Raw genomic sequence first — 15136 nt, 5'->3', positions numbered from 1 at the left:
AGATGGCCTCTGCAGGCACACGTGGCTTTTAGCTTTGTACCAGCTCAGTACCTTCAGTCTCCTAGGGGAGAGATCCCACCGAGAAAAGTGCAAGCAAGATTTCTGATCCAGGGACTGAGAATCGATTTGCTGTTGCACACTTTCACCTTACCACGGTCTGAAAGCATCTCAGGCAGGAATGAACAAATACCCCTGAAACAGAGGGACTACCAACTGCTTGGTGCTTATGTGCTTCCAAGAGACTGAGTCAACTCCTTTCCTCAGCAGAGGCTTCGCAGAATCACAGGGTAATTCAGGAGGTGATTAGTCCAACCTCCCTGCTTTGAAAGCAGGAGTTGGTTTTCCAGATCCCGAGCTATTACTGCAAGAGGCTGGGAGCTTTAAGTTGCATTGCCTCAGGCAACAGGAGAGAAGGCTGCAGAGCTGCAGATGACAAGTGGTCTTGCAGACCTGTGTGTAGCTCCTTCACAGCCTTGACTCAGCATTTGCTTAAAGTAAAACAACTGGCAAGAATGACTGCAGAGAGCTTGTAGCAGCCACACCAAAGCCTGTTTGGGCTGATGAAACCCTTGAAAGGGAGCCACAGCACAGCTTCTGCTTTGCAACAGAGAAACGTGTCCCATGAACTCTCCACCGCACAACTCCCTTCACAGCAAGCAAGACAGCTGGGAATGAAGCTGCTCTTAAGATGGTCCTTGGATGGGCTTCTCCAGAATGGCCTGAAGCATCAGACCATGCTGGATGCCTGAAAACCCCAGACTGACAACAGCTGTGGAAAAAAACCCAGTCACATCCCAAAGGCTCAACCTGATGGGAGCCCCCTGCTAGGTGTATGTTGCACCAGGCTTCTGTCCAAGACAGTAAGCTTGGCTTTCCCAGGTACCTGGAAACTGCAGGGAGGAAGTTTGAGGTCTGTTGTTTTGGGGGGTTTTGTTTCTTTGGGGTCTTTGTATTTTGGGGTTGTTTTTTTTAGGGTGGTTATTTGGTTGGGGGTTTTGTGGTGGGTTTGCTTTTTCGTTTGTTTTTAAGCTTTCCAGGAGGATTTCTGGATCTTGAGAGCTCTGCAAGCCAAGCACTGTACCTAGGCTATGCACTAGCACTTCTTCAAAGAACATTTCAGCCGTAGCTCTGCATTCTCTGAACAGCAGAACTCAGCCTGACTGAGCTCCAGGTGTTACACTTTCCCTTAAATAAAGAGAGGCTCAACTTCAATATATAGCTATCCTGCTTGCAAAACCTCTTAAGGTACCTTCCAGCAGAACCAGCTGAGCCTGCATTACCTGTGAGCTTTCATTCCCACAAAGCTAATTTCATCTGACCACAGACTTCAGAGAAAGTTAAGAGAGTCACTAGAATGATTAACACAGCTTTGCCTCACGTTCAGTGATGAGAACTACTTCACATAGTCTAGCAGAAGGAGGACAGAAAGAGCAGGCAGTTAACAGAACCACCAGCTGGCCCCCCACACTCAAATGCCAGGTTAAGAAAAGGAGCTGAAGAGGGGCAAAGCTCCAGTGGGACTCCAGTCCCACATCACACAGAGGGTTACCTCACAATAAAGCCAGGACCTGTTCCCCTGGAGAGGTGGTGAGACACAAAAGCCAACTTCACCCAACAGTTCCCCTTTGCTTTAACCTAAACTCCTCACCACACCAGCACTGCACTCTGCACACACACCACTTTGTGTTTTAACTGGAATCCACAGAATGCCTCAGATTGGAAGGGATCTGAGCTCCTCTCCTCCAACCTCCTGCCATGGGCAGGGACACCTCTCAGCTAGACTCAGCTGCTCAAGGCCTCATCCAGCCTGGCCTTCAACACCTCCAAGGAGGAGCCACCAACAGCCTCCCTGGGCAGCCTGTTCCAGTGTCTCACCACCCTTGTACTGCAGAACTTCTCCCTCAGCTCCACTCCAACCCTGCTCTGCCTCAGCTTCAAACCATTCCCCCTTGGCCTGTCTCTAGATGCCCTCAGGAAAAGTCCCTCTGCAGCCTTCCTGCAGGAACACCCCCAGCTCCCTCAGCCTGTCCTCACAGCAGAGGTGCAGCAGCCCTTGGATGTCTTTTGGGGAACATTTGGTATGGCTCTCTGTGAGCTCAGCTACAGAACAAAGGGGACTTCAGCAACAATCCAAGAGCACAAGAACTGATTCCTTTGCACATGCAATGGGTCTCTAAGAGAGGTATACTGAACTATCTCCAGATACATTAAAAGCTGCCTGTTAGTGAGCAAGGTGAGCCAGTCTTGATGCCAATACAGCTTGCATCTATACAAGCACACAAAGCTCACTTTTTAGCACACTGAAGTTTCCATGTTAATCACCTCCTAGAGCCAGCCATTCAAACAGGTCAAAGTTCAAACACCTCCTCATGTTAGATCACCAACCTTGTCCTCAGGTCCTTGCTGCTCAGAGACAAAACCCATGCTAGTCAATGCCATGCACTGCTACAAAGGAAGGAAAAAGATGAGTTGGCAGCTCTAGAGAGGAGCAAGCCTTCACTTCCTACACCTCTAATCCAATTGGAATAAGAGGCTTGCTGCTTACAAAAATAAAGAGGTGGTGAAGTTGCACACTTCCACATTATCTCTACTCACCTAAAACCAAAAAGGTCACTCCCAAAATGGAGTGAGGGGTCAGTGACAGTGATCTCCCCCCTGAATGGCACTCCTGGGTTGAGCCAGCAATCCAATTCCTTGTTTACAGCTGCAAAGAGACAGCTGGCAGGTCCTCCAGGCTCTTGCCAAATATGTTCTCACAAAAAATAAAGCCAAGGGTAGACTGTCTCAGTCGTGGTGACACACCTCTGCTACTTCTTTAGGGGCCCAAAGGACTCTGGTCTGACCCTAAGGTCGCTGTGTCTGATGCTTGACTGACAGTTGGAAGTTTTCAATGTGACCTGCACCTGGGTTGGCATTGACCTGCTGGCACTGAACAAATCCAGGCTGGATGAAGAATGTCTTGAGAGCAGCCTGAAGGAGAAGCACTTGAGGGTGTCAGTTGGTGACAAATTCCCTAGGAGTCAGAAATGGTTGCTGGTAGCCCAGAAAGCAGCTGTGTGCTGGGCTGCATCCGAAGCGGGGAGAGCATTCTGCCCCTCTGCTCTGCTGAGCCCACACCGGCAGCACTGCCTACAGTTCTGGGGCCCCCAGCATAAGAGGGACATGGAGCTGCTGGAAAAGGTCCAGACTGTCCAGAGGAGGCCACAAAGCTGGTCAGAGGGCTGGAGAACCTCTGTGGGGACAGCTGGGAGAGTTGGGGCTGTTCAGCCTGGAGAAGAAAAGGCTCCAGGGAGATGTCAGAGCAGCCTCTCAGTACCAGAAGGGGCTCCAGGAGAGCTGGGGAGGGACTTTTGACAAGGGCTGGGAGTGACAGGATGAGGGACAATGGCTTTGAGATGGAAGAAGGGAGATTGAGACTGGAGATGAGGAAGAAATTCTTGCCAGTGAAGGTGGGGGGATGCTGGAACAGGCTGCCCAGGGAGGCTTGGATGCCTCCTCCCTGGAGGTGTTCAAAAAGCCAGGCTGGATGAGGCCTTGAGAACCTGGCATGGTGGGAGGTGTCCCTGCCCAGGGCAGGGGGGTTGGAGTTAGATGATCTTTAAGGTCCTCCCTTCCAATCCCTTCCCTTTCCTCCCTTCCAATCCAACCATTCTCTGATCCAACAATACAGAGACATGGCACCTTCAAAGAGAAGGCTGCACCTGACTGAACAGATCCACTGCAGGTTCATACAGTCCTCAGGCACAGCCAGAGGATTTCTGGTTAGAAACTACTGAAGTTTGTGGCTCATGTAAGATGCACTTCTGAAAAGCATCAAAAGGTGGTTGTATAGAATCATGAAATCAGCAAGGTTGGAAAAGACCTGAAAGATCATCAAGTCAGAAAGTGGCTATTCCAGATCAGATCCTAGCACATGAAGACAGAAGGGACACCAACAGAACATTTTCCCAGCAGTAGCCCAAGTGTGCCACCATTGCCAGGCAGCATTAAAACGTTCAGCTGATGGTTTCACAGCCTGCCCTCACATTTCCAACCATGCCAAGTCACACCCCTGACCCTCACCAGCATCAACAAGGCAGCAATTTGCCTTGGAGTAATTCTGCCAGTGGGGAAAGCGCTCCTGGAGACCCAAAAGGGAAAGTTCCTTCTTGTTCCACCAACCGCAACACAGCTCTGTGCAAATACAACAGGACCAACCTTCAACATCTGGCCTAGGTCTCTATCAGATCCCTGAACCTGAAGTTCAGGGACATGAGTTCATGAGTGTGTTTCTCACCACCCAGGGCAAGTTCATTTCCCACAAAATGTTCTCAAGCAAAGCAGCTCCAGAATTTCTTCTGGAGAGACACATGCTTCAAGCTGCAGCCTGGCTCTCTGGAGGTCATAGAACAAGCTGAGTTGGAAGGGACTTCCAAAGGTCATCCACCTCCCTGGGCAACCTGCTGCAGTGTTCCAGCAACCTCCTGGTGCAGAACTTGTTCCTCACACCCAATCTCAATCTGCTCTGCTCTAGCTTGAAGCTGTTGCCCCTGGTTCTGTCACTGCAGGCCTTTGCAGGCAGTCTCTCTCCATCCTTCAGGTACTGGCAGGCTGTTATTAGGTCTGCCCAGAGCCTTCTCTTCTCCAGGCTGAACACCCCCAGCTCCCTCAGCCTCTCCCCACAGCAGAGCTGCTCCAACCCCCTGATCATTTTTGTGGCCCTCCCCTGGACCCTCCCCATCAGGTCTGTGTCCTTCCTGTGTCGATGGCTCCAGACCTGAACACAGCACTGCAGGTTAGGTCTCAGCAGAGGGGAGGGGCAAAACCCCCTCTCTCCATCTGCTGGCCACACTGCTTTGGATGCAGCCCAGGATGTGACCTGAAGGAGCCTCAAACCCAAGTGCAGTTACAGACTGGGCTGGATTTGAATTAGCAGACCTGAAAGAAAAAAGAGCATCTCTGTCCCTTTGAAGTCATTTCTGATATGCAAAATCAACTGTAAAAGGTATCTTAGCAAACTCACCCTTAGCACTTTGGGCCTGGATGCATCTAAAGGCAGGCATTAAGCACTGAAGAATTTGTTTCTCTCTCAAACAAAAAAGTTTCCATTCAGGAACACTGTGGCAGCTCACAGTATCATAGTATCAGTCAGGGCTGGAAGGGACCACAAGGATCATCTAGTTCCAACCCCCCTGCCATGGGCAGGGACACCCCACACTAGATCAGCCTGGCCAGAGCCTCAGCCAGCTTGGTCCTAAACACCTCCAGGGATGGGGCCTCAACCACCTCCCTGGACAACCCATTCCAGGGTTTCACCACTCTCATGGGGAAGAACCTCCTCCTCACATCTAGCCTGAATCTCCCCACCTCGAGCTTCATTCCATTCCCCCTAGTCCTGTCACGACCTGAGATCCTGAGCAGTCCCTCCCCAGCCTTCCTGTAGGCCCCCTTCAGATACTGGAAGGCCACAATTAGGTCACCTCGGAGCCTTCTCTTCTCCAGACTGAACAGCCCCAGTTCAGGCTGGGTGCCTCCTGTCACTGCCACATGAGTCACACCTCCAGTGTCACCAGTGTCCAACCCAGTAAGGTGGACACAGCCAACAGCCTATTTCTGTCCACAAATCCTGCAGACTACAAATCCATCTGCAAAGTCTTCCTCTTCCTTCCCTCTCTGCTCCCGTGGGAGATGCTCCCTATCAGGTAACTGTGGGGGAGTATCTCAAAGCCTCTTAGGGCCTGTCTGGGCCTAATGCCAGGAGGAGAAGGGGGAGGCAGGGGGGGCAGTCTCAGACCTGGCCAGCCTGAGACTAGCCTAGCAGTGGAGGTGGAAGAAAGAACCCTGGGGACTTTAGGTACACCCTCAAGTGGGGAGAGGGGAGGTGCTGGGGGGGCCTTTGGGTGTGGTGTAAGGGACTCTGCAGGCTTTGGGATATCTTTCCCACTGTGCTTTGTAGTTTTTTTTCCCCCATTTAAACTTCCCATCACTTTGCAATCCATTTGTGTGAGTGTCATTCTTTTGTCCCTCTTGGGGCAACAGAGGCTCTGTCCAGCTCTAAACCAGGACAAACACATGATTGGGCAAATGCAGGCACAAGAGCAGAGAGCCACAGAGTGCTGCAGCTGTGACAGCAAGTCAGGTTAAACACTCCCAGGTGCCTCAGGAGGACTTAAGGCAGTTTGGAAATCAGCTCCAAATGATTTACAGCAGGCACAGGTTTATTAACCCAAGGGACTGGTCAGCAGGACACAGGATTCTTCCTTTCTGAATGTTGAGAAAGAGAGAGGTAGAAAGAAGCCTCCACAGCCTTTAACCTGTGTTGTGCACACTGCAGATCCCTGGACAGGCTACCAGTAGCTTGCTGCTTGGGTACCTTCCAGTGCACCACCACCACCTGAAGGGCTGTTTTCTGCTACAGTAACGACCCAGCACAGAGGAGCTGTTCCACTTTCCCTTCTGCAGTTGGTTGTTCAGCGCAGACTTAATTCATTCCAAGACATCTGCCTCCTCTGAAGTGATCTCTGTGAGCTGTCAGGGGTAGATGAGCCCTCTCTGGACTGTTTATGAGCATTTCTCCAGACCACTAACAGCTGCTCACGGAGCAGGCACTGCCTCCTTCACATGTGTTCACAGAGTAAGTCATTTCAGTTGGCAAAGCCCTCCCAGACCACCCAGCCCAACCATCCTCTAACTCTGCCAATGCTGGGGCTAAACCATGGCCCTCAGCACATCTCTGCCTATTTCAAACACTTCCAGGGATGGGCATTCAACTACCCCCTGGGCAACCTGTTCCAGGCTCTGAGAATCTTTTCAGGGCAGAAGTTTCTTCTGATATCCAAGAACAATCTAAATGAAGTCACTGATAAAAACTTGCAATGTCATTGTCTCATGGCTGGAGCAGCTAAGGAACTGCTCAGAGAAGAGAGAACAGCCTCAGTTCTCTCTCTCTCTGGTTATTACCACAAGCCTTCACCATGTTTTGCACAAACAAAACTGAGGTTTGCAGCTCCTCTGTTTAACAGCCAAGGATCAATTATGCCAAGCAGCAGGACTTTGTTTCTAGGTGCACTGTGAGGAAAAAAATGGAAAGTAATAAAAGGAAGGAAAAGAAACCAAAGGTCAAGTTCTGCTTTTGTTCACCTACCAGGTTGCCTCAGCAAACCTGAGACCAGTGATGGCACTGCAAGGAAGAGTTCAGCTGCACTGGAGGCAACTGAATTACCCAGAGTAAGCAAGATTGCTCTTGGCACACCTGGAGCAGATCTGGGATGAACATGCACTTGAACACCCCACTCTGGCTTCAGGTGAGCCCCAGACCCTCAGAACAATGACAGCAGCAGCAGAGACAATGCTTGGGGTCACTCAGAGTACTGAAAGCTTGTCTGAAGAGCTGGAGCACTCCAGTGCCACAGACCTTCCAGCTTCTCAAGCCATCATCTTCAGCTTAGTTAAGTGGAACAAAGTTTGCTGTGAGGATTTGGGCTTATGCACAGCTGTTGGAGTACCTAAAGTCCTCTCTGACCCAAGATGTTTCATTCAATAGGAAACTTTTCCCTAACAGATGAGCCTCCTGAGTTGATAAAGCTCTAAGCAAGCTACACTACTACTGAGGACAGGCTGAGGCAGCTGAGGAGAAGAGAAGGCTCTGAGCAGACCTAATAGTGGCCTGCCAGTACCTGGAGGGGGCTATAAGAGGGCTGCATAGAGACTGTTTGCAAAGGCCTGAAGTGACAAGATGAGGGGCAATAGCTTCAAACTAGAGAAGAGCAGAATGAGATTAGGTGTGAGGAACAAGTTCTGCACCAGGACAGTAGTGGAACACTGGAGGAGGTTGCCCAGGGAGGTGGCTGGGACCATCTCACTCAGGGTGAGGTTGGACAGGGCTCTGGGCAACCTGATCTAGTGGAGGATGTCCCTGCAGAGGGTGTTGGGCTAGATGACCTTTGGAGGTCCCTTCCAACCCAAATTATTCTGTGATTCTATAAAGCTCTGGACCATCCTGTGCTGCCTGTTGAGCTTTACCTTGAAAGGCAGCAACAGAGCTCAGTCATTTTGAGCTAATGATAAACTCATGAGAGAAACAAAAATGGAGACAAAGGAATTGAGACACACAAAAATGGAGAGTAGCAGTGATTAACAAACTCAAACATGCCGCATGAATTCAAGTCAGCAAACTCAGGTGAAGCAAAGGATGAAGGGATGGTTTCTATCCTTGCCATGTGTCAGGCTGTTAACCACTGACAGCTCCTAACCAGCCTCAGGACTTTGCCCACTGAAACAAACCCAGCAGCTCTTGAAGTACTGGCACCTTCAGTCATGAAAAACCATCATCAGGAAGAACATCTCCTGCCTATCTGCTCTGGCCTCCTGAGAGGTGTTTTCAAAGCCAGATGCCAAAAGCCTTCTCACTGTTAATCACACTCCTTGGACTTGAGGTCACACTCTCAATTCTGCTGGTGGTAACTTGGTGTGAACACTGGTCCAAGCAAGGAAGTGCTGCTCTTGTCCTAACACCACCTTATTGCTTTGGGGCAAGCAGCAGAGAGCAGAGGCAGCAGCTGTTGTTCCCAAAGCAGGAGGAAGGCCCAGCAACAGACACATTCACTAAGCTACAGAAAGCAAAGCAAGAATTCAAAGACAGCCACATCAAAAGGGTCTGAACTCAGCCTGGTGACAGAACTTAAGCCACTGCTCCCTGAACCTATTAGAAAAGTCACAGGATGGCTTAGATGGGAAGGGACCTCAGATACCATATACTCCAACCTCCCTGCCATGGGCAGGGACACCTCTCAACTAGACTCAGCTGTTCTTCAACACCTCAGCTGTGCCTTCAACACCTCCAGGGAGGAGGTATCCACAGCCTCCCTGGGCAGCCTGCTCCAGAGTCTCACCACCCTCCTACTGTGGAACTTCTTCCTCAGATCCAGTCTAACCCTGCTCTCCCTCAGCTTCAAACTTTTTCCCCTTGGCCTGTCTCCAGACACCCTCAGGAAAAGTCCCTCTGCAGCCTTCCTTCAGGTAATGGAATGCAGCTCTAAGGTGCCCCCCCAGAGTCTTCTCCAGGCTGAACAACCCCAGCTCACTCAGTCTGTCCTCACAGCAGAGCTGCTCCAGCCCTTGGATCACCTTTGTCCCCTCCTCTGGCCTCATTCCATCAGCTCTGTGTCCTCCTTCTTCTTGGAGACACCAGAACTGGAGGCAGGATTGGAGGTGGGGTCTCAGCAGAGCAAGGCCAAGGGACAGAATTCCCTCTCTTGCCCTGCTGGCCATGCTTCTCTGAATGCAGCCTAAGACATGCAGCCTAGCCATTCTGGGCTGCATGCATAAATTTGTTTCAAGTTAGTAAGAAAAGTCTGCTCACCACAGAACACTGGCCAGCAGGTTTGAAGCAAATAAGGATGGCAAGGCTTGTGGAAAGAACCTGGTCAGCAGGTCTGCAGCTAAGAGTGCAGAGCTGCACAACTCAGATCTGGAGACAGGCCTACAGGGGTGCACAGGCCTGGGGATGAGCAGGAGAAGGCACTGTTCACAGCAGGCAGTAAATGTTCTATCAGCTCAGACCCTCTGGAAACCACCTTCAGCAGAAATCCAAGGTTTGGGCATGAGCAAGCACAAATTGGTACAGCTCAGGAGGCATCTTTCCAATAGGATCATGTGTAGTTTATGAAAGCTGGGAGTGGTTGCTGTGGAGAAATGCTGTCCAACGAACACCTCAAAGCCTTCTCTCAGAGAGTGTTCAGAGAACAAAGGCCATGATGGGCAGTGACAGCACTGATTGCATGGTTCTGCCCTGGGACAGGCTGCCTGGAGAAGTGCTGGAGTCTCCATTGCTGGAGGCATTCCAAACCCCCCTGGATGTGCTCCTGTGTGATTGACTCTGGGTGACCCCAGAGTTCCACCCCCTGCCATTGCGTGACTTGTGTTTCTAGCAACTCATCTCAAGCTCAGACACAGAAAAGGTCTATTTCAAGGCCTATATGAGAAGTGATTAATGAATTTTCTTCTATTAGACTAGACATTTGAAGAGAAGCCTGCACTCTAAGAGCAGGGGCAGATGTAAACTCACCGTGTGCCAGCACCTCCAGATTGTACCCGCGCTTCCACTTGGATTTACGACACATACTGAAAAGCCACAGGTGCAGAGAGGGGAAAATGACCTGGTGCTGATGGTGGCTGTTAGCTGCTAGTGCAGGCAGGAGAGTTTTCAATGCTGTGAGAGAAAGTCAGAGTGAGACCTTATGGTTAAGCCCCATCCACGCTAGCAGGGAGCAGCAGCAGTTGAGAACTGCCAGGTGGGAGCAGCAGCAGCAGTGAGGAGTCTGCCTCCCCTCTCCTCCTGCTGCTCACAGTCACTGGGAGGAAGTTTCAAAGAGGTTTAGCAATACTGGATCAGTGTCTACTGGAGTAAATCTAGTTCAAGAAAAGCATGAGTCCTAGAATGGCTCAGGTTGGAAGGGACCTCAGGTGCCATCTACTCCAACCTCCCTCCTATTGGCAGGGACACCTCTCAATTAGACTTGGCTGCTCAAGGACTCATCCAGCCTGGCCTTCAACACCCCCTGGGAGGAAGCACCCACAGCCTCCCTGGGCAGCCTGTTCCAGAGTCTCACCACCCTCGTACTGAGGAACTTCTCCCTCAGCTCCAGGCTAACCCTGCTCTGCCTCAGCTTCAAACCATTCCCCCTTGGCCTGTCTCTAGATACCCTCAGGAGAAGTCCCTCTGCAGCCTTCCTGTAGGGTCCTTTCAGCTATTGGAAGGTCCTCCCCAGAGTCTTCTCTAGGCTAAATAACCTCAGCTCCCTCAGCCTGTCCTCATAGCAGAGGTGTTCCAGCCCTTGGATCATACTTGTGTCCAGTCTTAGTGCAAGGCAAGTAGAGACTCAGTTGTTCATAGGTACTGAAGGAATTCACTTGGCAGTCACTTGGTTTCAGTGACATCTCAGAACATGTTCTGGAATGATACTGAGTAAGCCTAAGGTTTGCAGTGACAGAAGACAGAGCTGCAGGTAAGCATGGGGTGAGTACCCCCAGCAGACACCCTGGCTGTATGCTGTTTGAGACCATACCAAACCAAGGGATGAAAGAGGTGGCTTTCACACTACACTGAGCAGGAGGAACTACACTGTGTCTCCAGAGCTCCCTTCCAAAGTAACTTCTCCTCACTGACAAAACCTGGCCACTCCTGCAGAGGCCTGAGCTTTGCATGCAGAGGGAAGCACTCAGCATCACAGGACTGATACTTATTACCTGTTCTCACCACCTGCAGGAATGCCTGCACTTAGCTGTTGCCACTGACAGAAGACTTAAATACAACTGAGGAAGCTGGAGTCACTCAGTTTCCAGAAGAGGAGGCCAAGGGGACACCAGCCTTCCACCACCTCTGGCAGGCATTTAAAAGCTGCCTGGTGCTGCAGGACATGGTTCAGCAGTGGCATTGTGAGCTCTAGGTGAGCCCTTGGACTTGATGATCTCAAAGGTCCCCTCCAACCTCAAGAGTTCTGTGATTCTATGAAAAAGAGCAAGCCCACATCTCTTTCAATGCACAGGTGAGCTAATAGGGAGCTGACAGAGCACAGCTGGCTCCTGAGCTGTCCTTAGGGGCTGTGTTTAACACTGAGAAACAAGGGGACACGCTCCTATGCTTAACCTCAGCGTGGATTTTGTTCTACTTGCTCTTCTATTCGACTCACTTGCTTCCTTTAGGTAACAAAAGCTGCATTCATCAGCAAGAAGACAGCTTAGGACAGCAATCATCTTATTAGCATGCAGACTGAGTTAATGCTAAACTTACATGAGAGTAGCAGCACCAAAGTGAAACCGTCCAACTCTGTCTCAGTTACACAAGGGGACACTTGCAACAACCTTTGATTCTTCTTTCATCAGGTTCAGCCATACCCTGTCCACTTCTCCTTAGGACAAGTTTTCTGCTACAGTTTTGCTACCTTCAGGGGTCTAAACCTTGTGACAGCTTGAGAGTCCAGGGGAAGACAAGCATGATGTAGCACTAATTCTTCTAGTGAGCCCCAACCACAGGATAAAATTTACCTGAACGCTTTTCAGAGGCAAAAAGGAGGCACAGTTGGCCTGCTACACTAATGCCAAGTTCCTCCCTTAACCAGTAGTTACAATAAAACCTGGGATATGGCAACGTTGACACAGGGTCCTTTGGGGTGGAAAACACTTTGAAGGTCACTGAGTCCAACCCTTCTCTAAGCCTACCAAGGCTGGGGCTGACCCGTGGCCCTCAGCACCACATCTCTGCCTCTTTGAAACATCCCCAGGGACAGGCATTCAACCATCCCCCTGGGCAACGTGTTCCAAGGCTCTGAGAACCCTTTCAGGGAAGATTTTCTTCTCACCTCCAACCTAAACCTGCCCTTGGGCAACTTGAGGCCATTTCCTCTCCTCCCATCACTTGTTCCTAGGGAGAAGAGATCGACACTCACACCCACAGACCTTAGGGGCTACTTGCAAAAAAACCTTCTCCCAATAATTTTTCCAAAGTATCCTACTGGTTACACATTGCAAAAGTATATTCTAGCACTGCCTGGTAAAGGTAAAAGGCAAAAGCTTGAAGAAGCCCCAACAGAGATTCCAAGATGGGGAGATGACAGAAATAAGGTCCCTGAGGACTGTGGGATGGTATCTAAAGATTGTCAGAGTTTAAGTAGTGCTTCCAAGGACTAATCACCATCCTTAAGAGAGGGTAAAGACTGAGCTATGAACTACAGCTGAGGACTGGACAACTGAAGTTAAGACTTGAATCCACACTCTACCTTCTGGCGTTGGAGTTAGGCCTCACAACTGAGGCACTGAGTGCCATGGTTAAGCCCACAACAAAGTCTAACCAGGAATTCCCACACACTTCAATTACAGTAATGACTCTTCATAGGCAGTGCTGAGCTCCTCATGCAGGTCTTTGAAGACCTGAACAGCTTTGGCATCACTAGCAGAAGGTAAAGCTGCAGAGCAGAAAGCAGAACGGACCATCATTTAATGCAGCAGGAGGCAGAAAGGCAGAAGAGGAAACCCAACAGGCTCCAGCAAGTGCTGTGCTCCTCTACACCAGTACAATGGAAGGGAATCCTGCTCCACTCTGAGGGCTACGAGCCACCTGGCCAGGAGCCATGCTTATGCACAGCTACTTGGCCCTGGGGGTTGAAAAAACATGAACTGACAAAATATCAGGCCAGCAGACACAGCTGGCGGGCAGGGATCAGCCTGGCAGGCGGGGACCGCACAGCTGTATGGCAGGGATCAGCCTGGCAGGCAGGGACCGCACAGCTGTATGGCAGGGATCAGCCTGGCAGGCAGGGACCGCACAGCTGTATGGCAGCCAGGGATCAGCCTGGCAGGCAGGGACCGCACAGCTGTATGGCAGCCAGGGATCAGTCTGGCAGGCAGGGACCGCACAGCTGTATGGCAGGCAGGGATCAGCCTGGCAGGCAGGGACCGCACAGCTGTATGGCAGCCAGGGATCAGCCTGGCAGGCAGGGACCGCACAGCTGTATGGCAGGGATCAGCCTGGCAGGCAGGGACCGCACAGCTGGCAGGCAGGGATCAGCCTGGCAGGCAGGGACCGCACAGCTGTATGGCAGCCAGGGATCAGCCTAGCAGGTGGGCACCGCACAGCTGTATGGCAGGCAGGGATCAGCCTGGCAGGCGGGGACCGCACAGCTGTATGGCAGCCAGGGATCAGCCTGGCAGGCGGGGACCGCACAGCTGTATGGCAGGGATCAGCCTGGCAGGCAGGGACCGCACAGCTGTATGGCAGCCAGGGATCAGCCTGGCAGGCGGGGACCGCACAGCTGTATGGCAGCCAGGGATCAGCCTGGCAGGCAGGGACCGCACAGCTGTAAGGCAGCCAGGGATCAGTCTGGCAGGGGGGCCGCACAGCTGGCAGGCAGGGATCAGCCTGGCAGGGGGGGCCGCACAGCTGGCAGGCAGGGATCAGCCTGGCAGGGGGGCCGCACAGCTGGCAGGCAGGGATCAGCCTGGCAGGGGGGCCGCACAGCTGGCAGGCAGGGATCAGCCTGGCAGGGGGGCCGCACAGCTGGCAGGCAGGGATCAGCCTGGCAGGCAGGGACCGCACAGCTGTATGGCAGGCAGGGATCAGCCTGGCAGGGGGGCCGCACAGCTGTATGGCAGCCAGGGATCAGCCTGGCAGGCAGGCGGGGACCGCACAGCTGTATGGCAGCCAGGGATCAGCCTGGCAGGCAGGCGGGGACCGCACAGCTGTATGGCAGCCAGGGATCAGCCTGGCAGGCAGGCGGGGACCGCACAGCTGTATGGCAGCCAGGGATCAGCCTGGCAGGCGGGCACCGCACAGCTGTATGGCAGCCAGGGATCAGCCTGGCAGGCGGGCACCGCACAGCTGTATGGCAGCCAGGGATCAGCATGGCAGGCAGGGACCGCACAGCTGTATGGCAGCCAGGGATCAGCCTGGCAGGCAGGGACCGCACAGCTGTATGGCAGCCAGGGATCAGCCTGGCAGGCAGGGACCGCACAGCTGTATGGCAGCCAGGGATCAGCCTGGCAGGCAGGGACCGCACAGCTGTATGGCAGCCAGGGATCAGCCTGGCACATCTGGCAGGCAGGCAGGGATGGGGATGGCACAGCTGGCAGGTAGGGATCAGCCTGGAAGGTGGGAACCGCACAGCTGTATGGCAGGCAGGGATCAGTCTGGCAGCCCAGCCTGCTTGGCTGCTTTCCTCCATGCCCTATTCTTTTCACCCCTTACTTCCTTCCTCTCTTTGTCTCTACCTCCTACTCGTGCTGTTTCTCTGCCCTGCCCCTTGTGGCTTTTGTCTCTTCAGAGCCCAAGCCTGCAAGCTGCCAAATCACAAAGTTCCCCTTTTCCGGTACACGTAGCTGCTTGCAGTCGTCCTCTCTTGTCCCAGGGACGTACAAAAGTCAATGCTTTTGAAAGGCTGTCGATGGACCCTGTTCATGACACCATCCCCACTTGCACCCAAACAGCCAGCATTAAAGACAAGCTCACAAATAAAGCAGTGTACTGATGTAGCTTCTATAAATGGAGAGCTTGGCCACGGCAGAGATGCCTGAGCTCTGCAGCTCTCACTCACACAGACGGCCCCTAGACACAAAGGCTGGCAAGATCCTTTGCCAAATTCCTGCAGGGAAAAGTAATTAAAAC

The sequence above is a fragment of the Melanerpes formicivorus genome, unplaced genomic scaffold, assembly GCF_026170545.1.
Source record: "Melanerpes formicivorus ecotype bairdi unplaced genomic scaffold, bMelFor1.0.p_v2 SCAF_25, whole genome shotgun sequence".
Lineage (NCBI taxonomy): Eukaryota > Metazoa > Chordata > Aves > Piciformes > Picidae > Melanerpes > Melanerpes formicivorus.
The sequence above is the reverse complement of the archived record's forward strand: the minus strand, read 5'-3'. Positions refer to the sequence as shown.